The 16,062-nt window shown below is 40.5% G+C and overlaps 1 protein-coding gene across 5 annotated transcripts in view; it reads left to right on the top strand.

Annotated features, from left to right (window-relative positions):
* Window positions 1-16,062, top strand: part of STX18 (syntaxin 18) — a 126,918-nt gene that overhangs the window by 846 nt on the left and 110,010 nt on the right. The window lies entirely within an intron of this gene.

The following is a 16,062-nucleotide window of genomic DNA, read 5'->3' as shown; positions in this document are numbered from 1 at the left end:
GTTTCCAGGTTGACATTATCGCTTTAAAACTAATCCCTCCCCCAAGTGACTTGGCAGATCCTTAGTAAGGCATGCATATTGCTTATAATAATGACACGTAGTCCAGTCTCTGGTGATGTTATATAGAACTCTAGTCTGTACTCACTTGCGCTGATTCTGTTGCCTGCAAGGACCAGAATTTCCAGACACCAAGTCATAGATTCATAGATATTAAGGTCAGAAGGGACCATTCTGATCATCTAGTCTGACCTCCTGCACAGCGCAGGCCACAGAATCTCACCCACCCACTCCTATGAAAAACCTCACCCATGTCTGAGCTATTGAAGTCCTTAAATCATGGTTCAAAGACTTCAAGGAGCAGAGAAGCCTCCCTCAAGTCAACCATGCCCCATGCTACAGAGGAAGGCGAAAAACCTCCAGGGCCTCTCCAATCTGCCCTGGAGGAAAATTCCTCCTGACCCCAAATATGGCAATCAGCTAAACCCTGAGCATATGGGCAAGATTCACCAGCCAGATACTACAGAAAATTCTTCCTGGGTAACTCAGCTCCCATCCATCTAATATCTCATCTCAGGGGATTTGGCCTATTTACCCTGAATATTTAAAGATCAATTACTTACCAAAATTCCATTATCCCATCATCTCCCTTTCTATAGGCCCTGCTCCTGCAAACATTTAGGCATGAGTGTAAATGTACTCATATGAATAGTGACATAGGAGTTACTAGAACTACTCACATGAATAAATTTAAGTATGTGCATAATTAATTTTCCAGAATTGGGGCCATACACACTATCAGTGGTTTTCTTGACCACTACTCATGCAGAGTTGAGTTGCAGATTTATGTATATGTTCTGTGTGCAGATAAATGTTACACACCATAGAGGTATAGTGTCATAACCATGTGATAAATTGTATTCACCATGGACCTCTTGACAGCCTTACCTGCCTTCTGTTCATTAATCTCCCTCTTTGGGTTTTAGTCTATAATTCCAACCATCTGAACAGCTTTAATGAATTGCCACTTTTTAAAATCAACAACCAGAGAAATGTTTGTTTCTGGAGTTGCAGTTTTTTAAAAATAAATTTAATAGGCTAAATTCAATCCTGGTTTAAATATTGAAGTCAGTGGAGTTGTACCTGCATACACTAGAGGTGAAGTGACCTGATATATATAAATGAAATATATAACCTGCAGTTACTGGAAACTCTCTCTCTCTATATATATATATTAGAGAGAAAATGTATTATTAAGAAATAAAAATGTTGTGGCACTTTTGCTGGAAGGTATCTGCAGAGTTTTTGCACTTTTTGGCATAATGTCACAGGAATATTTTACTTTTGACAATATCAGTGATTTGCAGAAGAATAGATTTAGAGGTGGGAGTGAGAAAGTCTCTGAAATATATTTGTTAAAAATAGTAATGATCTATCTATCTACTTTTTTTTTTATAAACTGAGATTTTACAGTCTAGCAGAGGTAGAAATATTCTTAAATTAAAATCCCATTTAAAGACTATTTTGTTAGTTTAAGATAATTAATAAAATTGTGGTGGTAATTTGACTTTATCAAAACTGGAAGCTTGTCTCCAGGAAATGTCTCATCTTAAAACTGTGAAAATTCCTTTCCGACCCCAAATATGGCAATCAGCTAAACCCTGAGCATGTGGGCAAGACTCACCAGCCAAACGTCCAGGAAAGAATTCTCTGTAGTAAGTCAGATCCCACCCCATCTAACATCCCATCACAGGCCACTGGGCATATTTACTGCTAATAGTCAAAGACAGTACAGGGTCTCCCTGGGGGCTCATCAATTAATTGCCAAAATTAGGCTATCCCATCATAACTGATCTCAGCCACATAACAATTGCTTCAGAAATGAGTTGAACCAAGGATAAGTGTTCTGCTAAACATATCTGAGGCTGAGTTTCAGTTTCAACATGATGCCTGGTCAGTGAGTGGTCTCTGGCAACTTCACAGGAGAGATTAGATATGGGTTTGTCAGCTAATTAAGTAGTTGAAAGTATTTTTGCCAGAATGGCAACCAACAGTTTAATTTTCCAGCCAAACCAGAGTAGGCTGTGTAGCAACCTTTAGGGCCTTGCAAACTTGGTTGTAGCTGTTTTTTGGAGATACAGTTTGATTTTAAGAGGAAAAATAATGCAAACTATAAGCTGCAGTCCAAGGCATTTATTTTTGCTGGAAAGGCAAGAGACTTTTTGCAAATTAAACTAAGTCTGGGTAGGGCTTGTAGTAAAATAAAATATAATTTTTTTGCTACTGTAAAACACAATTTGATTTGATTATGCGGGAGAGAGAGCACCTCTTTCTAATACTTTGTTACAGGCTTGCAATTACAAATGTAGCTAGTTTTGCTAGAGCTAGGCAATTTAACTTGCAAATTAATTGTTGATTTACACATTAACTCTTAATTTTTATACAAACATGTTTATGCATACAGGCTTGGTTGATTTAAAAGAAAAAGTTGTCGGGAACATATCAGACCACCAGACCTCTTCCAAGAGCTCATAAGTCAGAATAAGCGGAGGGTAATTCTGCAGGCCTTGGGCTAACTAACCATCGTAGAGTATGCTCGGGAACAATAGAAATTTAGACCAAAGCACAGTTTTCATAATTTATGGAACACTAAATATCCATGTCAGAAAGATGAAATATTTAATGTAGTTTTCAGAAAGTATGAGATGCTCACAGATAAGGGCCATCCTAATGCAGTCAATTCGATTCTTTATAGGTTCTTGTACCACATTCCATCACCAATGTATCAGCGCACCTTCCGATTGTGCATTAAGCAACATAACTAACATCTGTCATTTGTGGTTTGCTCTCTCAGCTTCTTCTCGGGGCAAAATTCTGTGTGTCATGTATTGTTTAGGTAGGTTTGTTTGTTTATAAATAATTACACGGTGCTGTGTGTTTATCCTAGAGAAGGCAAAATCAAAGAAAGGTACCTTGCACTTGGAGCAGAGGGTAGTGAAGATTGTGATGGTTCTTATTCTTTGTGGAAGTTTGTTCCTCAGTCTTGGACCAGCCTGCAAGAAAGCTCTACATGCTGCATGGATGAGCTTTGCCCTTATGGTAGAAAGTTCCACTGTATGAAAAGTAGAGTAATTGAACCATGGTCCTCATCACAGAGATTTAGGCAATCTTTTAGATATCCTGGTCCCTGGCTGTTGAGTGTCTTGAAAATAAGGACCAAGACCTTGAACTCCACTCAATATTCCATGGGAAGCCAATGTAGAGAATAGAGGGAGTAGGTCTGATGTGCTCAAGATAGCCCTGGTTGGTGGATGGATTTAAATCAAAGCGATTTAAATACACCGATTTTAATCATGATTTAAATCAGTAAGCAGGAAATCTTGATTCAAATAATCCATTTTAATCACGTTTTGCATTTGTACTTTTTAATTATTGTTATGAGCTGGGTGAAACCTTGTTATGGGTCGACTTAAACCCTGCTGAGAAGGATGAGTGTGAACTGATCCTTGAATTAACATAACTATAAGAATAAATTAATCACAAGCCCCTGCCTAAGATAAGGGTTATGTGAACCTCCCCGGGAGTTTGGACTAAGTGGGTGGGTTGGTGGGTGGAGGGGTTTGCTGAGTAGTGTGTGAGAGAGTTTGAGAAAATAGGTAGAACACAGAGGACCAGAGAATGAAGGGGAGAGGGATAGCTCAGTGGTTTGAGCATTGGCCTGCTAAACTCAGGGTTGTGAGTTCAGGGGTCCATTGAGGAATCTGGGGTAAAATTGGGGATTGGTCCTGCTTTGAGCAGGGGTTGTACTAGATGACCTCCTGAGGTCGCTTCCAACCCTGATATTCTATGATTCTAATGATGTAGCTGGAAGAAGCAGCTGAAAGTCCAGTGTCTGACCTTGGAAAAAAAATTGGGGAGAGGTTTTTGGGTCAGGGATGCAGGCTGAAAAGAGTGCTCTTGGTGCTGTGAAGAAAAGAAGCTGTTTCCTGCTTGATTCCTTCTGCATTCAGAGACACATTTGTAAATAAACAAAACTGCCTTAATGAAATACCTATTTATCACCAATTTCTACTCCCAGCTGGAATATCCCCAGCGCCCCAAAGTTTGACTAGCTGACTAGTTTGACTAGGTCGAAAAGGAGCAACGTTATTTTTCTAAAGAAAGGTTGATTCTCATTAGTTGGTAACCATTAAAACACGTTGAAATCAACATATATGTGGCCTCTACACTAAATTTGGTGCTTCTTTTTGCTATCTAGAAGGATGCATTATATCTATACACATTTATTTAAATAATTATATAGCTTAATTTACATTTATTCAGATTCTTAATTTTTCTTTTTTTTTTAATTGTTAGAAAATGGTGAATGATGAATTTGTTATTTGGTAGAAGAGGATTAATTCTTTATTTGAGATTGTTTTGTGTAAAGCTGTATTTGGATGGAAGTTCAATTGAATGCATAAAATCAACATTTTAATCTTTTGATTAAATATATATGGCAGTCGACTGTCTTGAAAGACTATGGTGTAATCGGGAAAGCAGTTCAGTTACTGTGTATCAAGCATCATGAGTGGCTAAACAGTCAATTCTCAAGCAACAGTCCATGCCACTTATAATGCAGGTATCAGGCACAAAGCCAGAGAATGAAGCCAGTTAACTGCTTGAGGCCTTCTGCACTTTTCTCTGCACTTTTCTCTCTCACAACTACCTCTGTTCAGCCTCTTTGACTCTGTGGTGTAGTGCAGTCCTCTAGCGTGGCCTGTTGCTACTGCATCTTCCCAGCTTGTGGTGTCAATGTTGAAAGTTTTCAAGTCCCTCTTGCAAATGTCCTTGAACCTGAGGCTAGGTCTGTGCAGTGACCTTGGGGTATCTGCACGTTCTCCATACAGGAGATCCTTTTGCAGTATGTCAGTCATCAATCCGGCACAGATGAACAAGCTCATGGAGTTGTCTGTGTTTTTAAATTAGACTTGGTAATTTTTGCTTTCGCAAGTACTTTGATGTCATGAGTTTTGATATTTAAAGTATGTGGAAGGTGTTTAGCCTTCTCTTGTGCCTGCTAAGGTGGTCCAGATCTTGCCATCATACAGAAGCATGCTCAGAATGCATGTCTGGTAGACCCATATCTTGATGTTCAATGTTGGTTTCCTTTTATTCCACATGTACTTGATCAGTTGGTCAAATGTAGTAGCTGCCATTCTGATATGAGAAGTAAGCTCATTGTCTAAAGAGAAGTTATCCGATGCAGTTGATCCTAGATAGAAGAACTTGTGCAGAACTTCTAGAGTGGTGCTAGTTAGTAAAACTTCTGGTGCAGTCAACACATCTTGTACCACAATCATTGTCTTCTTTAGACTGATAGTTAGTCCAAATTAATCTCAGACTTCAGCAAAGCTATTGCAAAGTTGCTGGAGCTTCTTGGGGAATGATGATTAAGGCTCTAAAATTAAGACATCTCTCAAAATACAACACAGGGAAAATTACCAATTGTGTGTGTATGTGTGTGTGTGTGTGTTTTGTAATGATTTGTAAACATAAGGGTAGACTTTGAGTGGAAAAGGCCTTTGAAAACCCATATTTTAAAGAAGATTTTAAAAAGCCTTAACATTTTGGGGTCAGAGTGCTCTTTAATTGCTCCCCACCCCATCCCAGTAGGCATGATAATACACACGTACTGAACTATGATATTGAAAAATAAATATGAAGAATGGCTAAATGGTAAGATTGAGAGCATTGTTAGTTATATTTTTAATCATTTATAATTGTGGATAGTAAATGAGTTTAGATGAGGTAACATTTCAGTCAAGGCCTTGATGGCATGAGTGTGGTTTTGCTAGTTCTCCTTTTGTATAAAATTGCTAATTTGCTTAAAATTATGTTATTGCTGACAGGACAAAGGTAACATTGTGTGGAAGAGTTTAGATAACAACTATACAAACCTATAATGACAAGAAGCCCCATTACTGGGAATACCCAGGAGCAGGATGACACAGAAAAAGAATGACATAAACAGCAAAAGCTGTGTAAATTGAAGCTTGAGCATGTGTATTGTACAGGTTACTTAAAACAAATGCTTAATGTTGATTGGGGAAAGGTTAATAAAAATGTAATGAGAAAATGTACAAAAAGATCCAGGTGAACAAGGCCTAAATTGGAGAAACACTGGGTCAGAAACTGAAGGAGCAGGGCTGAAATACCAGACCAGAGATTGGAGGTGGCGATGACCATCATGAAATAGAGGAGAACTTTCTGCAGTGTGGAAACTGGGACTCCTTACCAGTTCTGTTTTATCTGTTTGTCATCTGGCATAAATATATGTTCAGTCACCATGAGTGATGATAATTCTGTCTGAAATTCTATACGTAAAGGTGAAGATTGAGTAAGCCTAAATTGGGTGGACTTGTGACTCTGTTTACCGCCTTACGCTTCCTGGATGGGGATGAGTCCAAGATTTCTTATTGCCACTTCTGGGTCTTTGGGATTGTGACGTAAAGACTTTTGGAGTATTAACAAGACCTAGGAGGTTGTAGGGAGCCCCTAGCCGTGGGATTGGAAAAAAAAACAGGTAAGAAAATAAGTTCTCATTAGCATAATGAAGGAATATGTTAAACAGTTTATAATCTTCCACAGAGGGGGATTTGTTACATAAGTCTTACCCAAGGAAGAATGGTAGGACATAGTTCAAAAGACTTTTAAGAGTAGTATTCTGAAAAACAGAAATACAAGAACTTCCATAAAAAGGGATTATGTATTGAAGAATTATATTTAATGGTCTTGGGTGTGGGACAAGTTAAAAGGTGTTAGTCCTGCAAACAGTTAAAAGTACAGATTAAAAAAGGCTGTGGCCAGTGCTCTTCGTGAAAATCAATCACAGTATTTGACAGGTTTCAGAGTAGCAGCCGTGTTAGTCTGTATTCGCAAAAAGAAAAGGAGTACTTGTGGCACCTTAGAGACTAACAATGAAGGGAGCTGTAGCTCACGAAAGCTTATGCTCTAATAAATTTGTTAGTCTCTAAGGTGCCACAAGTACTCCTTTTCTAATCACAGTATTGTGACGGTGAGAAACCAAAAACAACACAGAATATGTGTCGTGAGAAGACAAAATGCATAGTAATGGGGCCAGAGAGAGTGCAATCAAACTATAGAGAATTTAAGGAAATGTAAGGGCACTGGCACTGCATTGCTTGCGGCATTTTCCGCATCTGCCTCTTTGGGAAGAGGATGATGATGAGCTTGATTTGTGTTCTTCCCCCCCCTTCACTCTGATGAACTCTTCTGTTAAAATGTCGGCCCCTGGTAATTTTAATGATTATAGATCTCTCAAATAGTTTGTTAAAAAGTTTGTGTTAAGTCATGGAAGAGCAAATATGATGTTGGATTCTTCATACCACCCAGATCCATGAAAACATGTATGTTAAGTTTTTGCTAGAAACAGAGAAAATGGTCAAGTAAAATTGCAGTTTGGACATGTGAGCAGCTTAAATGTGTCATCAGTTTACAATCTGCAATATACAAAGGAAAAACTTCAGGAATGTCACACCCCATTTAAAGAGGAAGGCGTGTAAAATTAATAGGCTTTTAAAAGAATTTCACTAAAATCTATTTGCCGTAACAGTCAAAGAATTAAATTTATTCATGATTTTAAATACGTAAAGTAAGTTAATCTTATTATCTTTGGTTTTAAGTTAAAAAGCTGACAGGGAATGGTGAAAGTCCTATGGCAAGCAGACAACATATGGTTGCACACATATGAAAAAGTAGGGGGGGAAGGCAAACATAAAACTTATAAAATCCTTTAGATAAAGCAAAGAATTAAGTATATTAAAAAAATTAATCATTTGTTTAATAGTGTTTGTTTTGATACAGTCATTCAAGACAAACAAAGTCCTGGATGAACTTCATCTAAAGTGCAGTTACTAACTCAAACGTTTTTTTCTTTTCTTTTAAGAATCAACAGTTGGTCTCAGTCAATCTATGTCTTTTTTCCCACTGACTAACCCCAATAGCATTTTCTATATTCCTCACTCAGCTTGCTATGTTAAATTGTTCATTGTATTTGCTTTGGAAGACTCTGGTTCCACCTGCCTAGCCTTATAGTTTTATATGTTGTATGTTCTGTGTCACGTGACCTTCGTTTTACATTTCTTCTTTTTTCCTTTATGCCACTTTTCCCAGTGAGGGTCGTAGCAGCATCATGGAGAGTAGGGAGGACCAGACCTCCCTTTCCTCCACAACAGTTTCCAGCTCCTGGGGGTTTCTAAAACTGTTCCCAAGTGTTCCCAGGCCAGATGAGAGAGATAATCTGTCCAGCGTGTCCTGGGTTGGCCTTGGGGCCTCCTCCCAGTGGGACCTGCTCAGTAGAGTTCCAAAGGAAGCCTCTTCGGGGACATCCTTATCAGGTGCCTGAACCACCTCGGCTGGCTCCTCTTGATCCGGAGGAGTAGTGGCTCTACTCTGAGGCTCTCCCGCATAACCGAGCCCATCACCTTGTCTAGGAGAGTAAGCTCAGCCACCCTGCAGAGAAATTTCATTTCTGCCATTTATACCTGTTATCTTGTTCTTTTTGATCATTACCCGAAGTTCATGACCATAGGTGAGATGGGAATGTAGATTGACCTGTAAACTGAGAACTTCATCCAAGAACTCAGCTCCCACTTCACCACCACAGATCAGTACAGTGCCTGCATTGTTGTCGCTGCTGCTCCAATCCCCAGTCAGGCTCCCGCTTGTGCTTACCACCACTTGTGAACAAGACTCCTAGATACTCTTCCACTAAGGCAGCTGCTTCCCCTTCACCTGGTGAGAAGAGTCCACTTTCTTCTGGGAGAGGACCATGATCTCCGATTTGGAGGTGCTGATTCTCATCCCAGCTGCTTCACACTTGGCAGCGAAATGTTTGAGTGCGCATCTAAGATCACAGTCTGAAGAAGGAGGGACAACATTATCTGTAAAGAGCAGAGATGCCATCTCCGAGTCCCTGTACCAGATGCACTCCACAGCTTGGCTTCATCTTGATATCCTGTCCATGAAAATCATGAACGGGAGTGGGGACAAGATGCACCCTTGGCGGAGTTCAATGCTCATCTTGAACGAACTTGACTTAATACCAAGAATACAGACACAACTCGCACTCCAAGAATAGAGGGACCAGATAGTATGCAAATGTGACATTGACATCTCATACTCCTACAACGCTTCCCACAAGACATCTCAGGGAATGTGGTCATATGCCTTCTGCAGACCTACAAAACAAAGATAGACTGGATTAGCAAACTCCCATGACCCCTCAAATATCTGCACGAGAGCAAAGAGCTGGTCTGTTGTTCAACGGCCAGGACGTAATCTGAATTGTTCCTCCTGAAACCGAGGTTCAACTAATGGGCGTAGCCTCCTCACCAAAGTCCTGGCATAGGCTTTGCAGGGGAGGCTGAGGAGTGTGATTTCCCCCTATAGTTGGAATACACACTCTGGTCTCCTTTCTTAAAGATCGGGACCAAGTTTGCCAGTCCAGAGGTACTACACCCGCCTTTACTCCGAAGGGAATTATGCGCCAAAAATTTTAAAATTATATGCACAATATTTTAAAAATCTGGCTCCAGCATGGCAGTGGGAAGCACAGGACACTGGCTGCACTGAGGTGGGAGATCACCCTGAAGCCCCCACCTTCCCCAGTACAGGGACTCAGTAGTGAGGCTGCACCCAACCCTGACATAGTGCAAGGGCTGGGCCTTTCCCTGAAACATCCCGGGGCCCTGTCCCTATGTATCAGGCGCACCAGGTGTGAGTGGGCAGGCTCTGCCTAGCAGAATCCAAGTGTGGAGGGGCTGGGGGGGGATCTAGGTGTGGGATGAGAGGTTTCTGTATGGGGCAGTCTGGGTGTGGGCAGCTCAGTGGGAGATCTGGATGCACAGGGACTCATTGGGGGGTTCTGGGTGCAGGGGCTATGGGACTCTGCAGGGGATCCAGGTGATGGTGGTTTGGCTCAGCAGAGGGGTCTGGGTGTTGGGAGATGGGGCTTGGCGGGGGGTCTGGGGGTTCACAGGGTCTGGATGCTGGAGGAGTGGGGCTCAGTGGGGTGGGGTTCTGGGTTGGGGGGCTTGTCGGAGGGGTCCAGGTGTAGGGGGGTAGGGTTTGTCAGGGTGTGGGTTCGATGGGCCTGCTTAATGGGGGAGCCCCAGCTGCAGCTGAGGGGACTCTGCATGCTGGGATTCCGCTTCCCCCCGTGATTCCCCTATCCCCTTTTCTTCTCCATCCCCCTCCCCTCACTCCCACATTCCTCTCCCCCTGCCCTATTCCACTGCCTCTTCCCCCCCATCTCCCCCCTTCCCTCATTTCCCCCACCCCCGCTTACCCAGACCCATCGCGGGAATTCACTGTTCCATAGAAAATAGGAAGGCTCTCAGAACATAGAAGGGGAGCACAACTTGCAGTAAGACCCATGAGGCTGCGTTCAGCTGCAGAGTCAGCGGAGCCCCAGACGAGACCGACCTGGACAGCTCTGCATTTGTAGAAATGAGGAGGGAGGGGGGCAGTGGCACGTAACCCTGGGTGCCCCCCCATGCCTCGCCTCTGTTTGGGGGACATTCCCCTCCCCCACCCCCAAAACTGCACACACTGCCTCCCCCAGGAGGCTTCCCTGCCGTTTTCTGCAGGAAAAAGCAGGAAATATGGGGGAGAGGGTGGGGCGAGGGGACAGCGTTTTCTGCTGTGGGTGCACAGTCCCACAGAATTCCCCCAGGTGTAAGTCACTGGCACGCACGCATGCTCAGGTCCCCCGCCCCCCTAATGGTGATCACACAGGCATGCACACCTAGCCCCCGAATCTGAGGCTGCTCCAGGCACGCTGGAACAGACACGCTGCTGTGTGTCCCCTGGCAGGTTTTTTTTTTTTTTGCATTTTTCTGCGTGGGGAGCACAGAAAAATGCGGGCCATATGAATTCTGCACCGCCACATTGGCGCAGAATCCCCCCAGGAGTACGCCTTCCATGCAACATTGAAGAGGCATGTTAACCACGACACCCCAACATTGACCACTGATTTCCACATCTCTGGACGAATCTCATCTACCGCTGCTGCCTTTCTGCTATGAAGGCACTTTAGTGCCATAGCCATCTCAACTACAGAAAAAGATCCGATTTCACTGGGGGTTTCTGACACTGCCTCCTGAAAGGAGGACGTGTGCACCGGGTTGAGGAGTTCCTCAAAGTGTTCCTTCCACCTCTTAACCATCTCCTCTGTCAAAGTCAGTGTTTCACCACCCTTGCTGAGAACAGTCTGGGCAACATCCCGCTGACCCCTCCTAAGGCAGTGAATGTTTGCCAGAACACCTTGGAAGCCGTCAGGTAGTCATTCTTCATGGTCTTTCCAAATTCCTCCCAAGCCCAAGCTTTTGCTTCAACGACCACTGCAGCCTCAGCCCTCTTCTCCAGGCTGAGGGTCGGGTCCAGTGCCAGAATGGCAGTAGGAGGGATGGACCACAATGGACTGGCCCTCTGCAATGGAAACTGGCTTTATATTTTTTCTTTTATTTTGGGTTTTATGTTTGCAACAAAAATTAAATTTGTACATAATTATAAATATATATTTTTATTTTTGGTGATATCACATTTTCAGTTAAAGATAAATAGGTCTTTCTTAGGTTTATTTTTAAGTTGTAATAAGTTGATAAGTTGTAAGATTATTTCTTCATATTTTGTTTTATATATTGTAAGCACCTTTGTTTTAAGCAATCAGAACCTTTGTTCTGGTAAACAGTATTATAAATACAACAATATATAATGTAACCTTAGCAATCCCTGTAGCAAAATTGTCAAACAATCCGGAAGAGCATAAAATATAGAGCATCTCACTGAAAATAATATAATCTCCCTTAGGGGAACAGTTGTAAATGACTCATTCCTCAGCCGAATGAGTTTTTATCCTTACGGGGTATCAAAAATCTTAAAAATCCACATTTATCAGTTAAAATGTTTAAAGAAAAAGTATATTAATTAATATTTTGCAAAACGGTTTTGTTGGGGTGTTTTCTAAAATGCTTGTTAAATTATTAATTTAAACTGTACTGAAACAGACAGTGCAATTTCTGGGAATGAGAGATTTTCTCAGTAGTTTATACCTGAATATGCAGAAATAGCTGTTCCCTTACATACTTTAATTAAAAAAGATACTGAAAATCAAACCTGCAGTTGACTGAAGCAGTCAGTAAATGGGCATTAGCCTCAGCTTCTGTATTGGTTTAGCCTGACTATTCACAACTATTTGTGTTGGAACAAGCTGCTACAGAAGAAGCACTGGCAGCTGCCCTGGGTCAGCACAGGAATTCAATTGTCTATTGGAGCCCAATTGTTTATGCGTCTCAAGTATTAACTACAGTAGAACAGAAATACTCTCAGTGTAAAGAACATATGGTGGCTACGTTTTTGGATTGCTAAGCATTTTGCTTATATTTCCTTCTATAGAATCATAGAACTGGAAGGGATCTTGAGTGGTCATCTAGTCCAGTCCCCTGCACTCATGGCAGGACTAAGTATTATCTAGACCATCCCTGACAGGTGTTTGTCTAACCTGCTCTTAAAAATCTCCAGTGATGGAGATTGTACAACCTCCCTAGGCAATTTATTCCAGTGCTTAACCACCCTGACAGGAAGTTTTTCCTAATGTCCAACCTAAACCTCCCTTGCTGCAATTTAAGCCGATTGCTCTTTGTCCTAACCTCAGAGGTTAAGAAGAACAATTTTTTTCCCTCCTCCTTGTAACAACCTTTTATGTACTTGAGAACTGTTATCCTGTCCCCTCTCAGACTAAACAAACCCAGTTTTTTCAATCTTCCCTGATAAGTCATGTTTTCTAGACCTTTAATCATTTTTTTGCTCTTCTCTGGACTTTCTCCAGTTTGTCCACATGTTTCCTGAAATGTGGTGCTCAGAACTGGATACAATACTCCAGCTGAGGCCTAATTAGCGCAGAGTAGAGTAGAAGAATTACTTTTCGTGTCTTGCTTGCAACATTCCTGCAAATACATCCCAGAATGAGGTTCGCTTTTTTTGCAACGTTGTTATACTGTTGACTAATATTTAGCTTGTGGTCCACTATAACCCTCAGTTCCCTTTCCATAGTACTCCTTCCTAGGCAGTCGTTTCCCATTTTATATGTGTGCCACTGATTGTTCCTTCGTAAATGGAGTACTTTGCATTTGTCCTTATTGAATTTCATCCTATTTACTTCAGATCATGTCTGCAGTTTGTCCAGATCATTTTGAATTTTAATCCTAGCACTTGCAACCCCTCTCAGCTTGGTATCGTTCACAAACTTTATAAGTATACTCTCTATGCCATTATCTAAATCATTGATGAAGACATTGAACAGAACCAGACCCAGAACTGATCCGTGCGGGACCCCACTCATTATGCCCTTCCAGCATGATTGTGAACCACTGATTATCAATACCCCACACACCCTAGTACAATTCTTATTTCCCAAGTATTAAGGGAAACCCAAAAAAGGATTAATCGGTTAATTAATCACAATAATGATTAAAACTGGAAATTATGGTAGAGCTAAGGATATAATGTGCTGTGCAATGGGTACATAAACATTCAAGAAGCTTTAAGAGATATCCAAATGGGAAAGATGCCTAGCCTCATCACCAGTGAATATTTGCTGGATTGGTATAGGAATGAAACACAGATAGTCACAGAGATTGCTACCACAGCTAGGTTTTCCAGGATATCAGTGTTACCACTTTACAGAAGATTTTCAAGTTTGTTTTTCATTTTCCCTTCCAATAATTGAAAAGAAGGATGTTTATGAGACAATAGTATACGTTCACTTTGTAGGGGTCCTTGAACACTCCATTTTTAAGGGACGTGTCAAGGTCTCTCAGATACTAGTAAGACACGTAGATGATGGAAAACAACAATGTTCCCTCTAATTTTTTACGTCCCTGTGCAGAATGAATTTGCTAATGGCATCAATATGGAAGTGATGTGTGACACATCACCTTCATATTGGTGCACATAAAATTCATGTGGTGGAGGTGTTTTCAGTTTACATGATGATATAATCATTTAAAAAAAAAAAGAATTGTCATAATGGGCCAGTGTACACATCAAGAATATGCTAGATTTCTTTATACAGGTACTGAGTAAGGAGGAAAAGAAAAATTCCCCATCTCAGCGGTTTAGTGTCTGAAATTACACTTAAGTACAAATCCATAACAAATGACAGTGTATATGCATGTCTAACATAGCTTTTAACCACCATCCCATCTGCCGTTCCTGATATATTGCCATTGGTAAAAGACAGTTATCGTTGTCCTGTAGCATTGCAGTGGTGATAGTTTTTCCATAACATATTTAAAAAACAAAAACAAACAAAAACAAAATCAGGCATAAACTTACAGCAAAGCAGTCTCTTGGACTTGTTATAGGGTAAAACCAAATGGCCCAAATGTAGATGCTTTAACCCGATCAGGCTATTCTTTACTGACTTGAAGGGGGTCTAAGAACAACATTTGTTGACACAGTCGCAATATGTAATCAGCAGCAACAACAGGCAGAAATAGAACACTGCTAGTCTATCTAATTGGATCTAGATTTCAAACAAGATATCTGTTACCCATAATATTGCAATAGTTTTATAATGTTTGCAGTGTTGTTGTATCCATGTTAGTTCCAGGATATAGGAGAGAGAAGGTGGGTGAGATAATCTCTTCTATTGGACCAACTTCTGTGGTGGATGAGACGGAAGCCTGGTCTACGCTAGAAAATTAGGACTAAGGGAAGCTACTGATATCATAGCGGCATGAGTTCCTGAACACTTTATGTATGTTAATATAGTACTATATTTGCTAAAAGTTCAGGCTTGGTATAGGATATAATAATTGATGAGACTTAATCCTGAAAACCTCTGCTCATGAGACTCATTTCATTTAAATCTATGAGAAAATTGAGACGTCAGAATGAAGTCTGTTTCATCATAGTTAATTAATTTTTTCTGTGATGAAATACACCATAAGAACTAGTGCTACAAAATCTCACTCAGAGAGATACTATGGGACAACAAATATACCAAAAATGTCAGAATTGAAGTTGTTAGAATCCTTATATAAAATATATATATAATCCTAAACAGATTTACTGTTTAGTTTATAGACTTGACTTTAATGGTTACCTAATAATTCCCAAAAGAGAACATATGCCTGAAAATGTAATATATCATATTCTTGGTATTGCAAATTATACTCTTTAGTAGAAATTAATTAATATGACCAATTTTGGACTACAAGTTATTTTCAGTTCACTTTTTTTTAACTGTGGCAATGAGTTAGAGTCTAATAAATTGAGCTCATAGCTGAGGTAATTAGGAAAAAAAGAGATTTATTTCTCCCTCTTCTAACTGTTAAAAAGTTCATTATTTCATAACACATTCCTTGATAATGCTGTGTTTTGTACAGTACTTGCACACAAACTTTTATCTTTTGAGTGATTCCATATTGTAAATTTTTTTCAGCACAATTTAAATGCATCTCTTTCCAGTATGAATGTCAGATTCTGCTTCATAACTGAGGTTGAAAGTGGTGTCCGATTTATTATCGGCCTGATTTTTTTTCCCAACTCTCCTTGCCCCTTCCCTCCCTGTTGCATTCCCTCCATCCTTCTTAGAGAAGAATTTTGTCCTAAAAAAGTTGAGGGAAGCTATGAAGATCATATTAAAAGTGCTGGAAGAAAGTGTGAAAAGCAATAAGAGAAAATGATATAGGAAAGATATTAATGATTTCAGAGCAGAATAAAAAGCTTTAATTCAATCAGCTAATGGTCCCCATGTGACTGTTTCTGGTTTCAGCCAAATTCATTTAAAAAATAGTGGCAAATATACATGGTCAGCCTTTGGAGGATGTAGGCATGAGTGTCCTTATTTTTGGGATCTCTTAAATGTCAGTTAAAATTCAGCTACCTTTAAAAAAAGAAAAGAAAAGTAAACTCCTAACTCCATTGTATAAGTTATTTTCTCGATATAAAGTAAATGACAGGGCTGAAAATTACGGTGATCCCCTCTCCCCTCGA

This window comes from Dermochelys coriacea, chromosome 4 (genome assembly GCF_009764565.3).
Source record: "Dermochelys coriacea isolate rDerCor1 chromosome 4, rDerCor1.pri.v4, whole genome shotgun sequence".
Taxonomy (NCBI): Eukaryota; Metazoa; Chordata; order Testudines; family Dermochelyidae; genus Dermochelys; species Dermochelys coriacea.
Note: the sequence above shows the minus strand (reverse complement) of the source record. Positions and strands in the feature narration are given on the sequence as shown.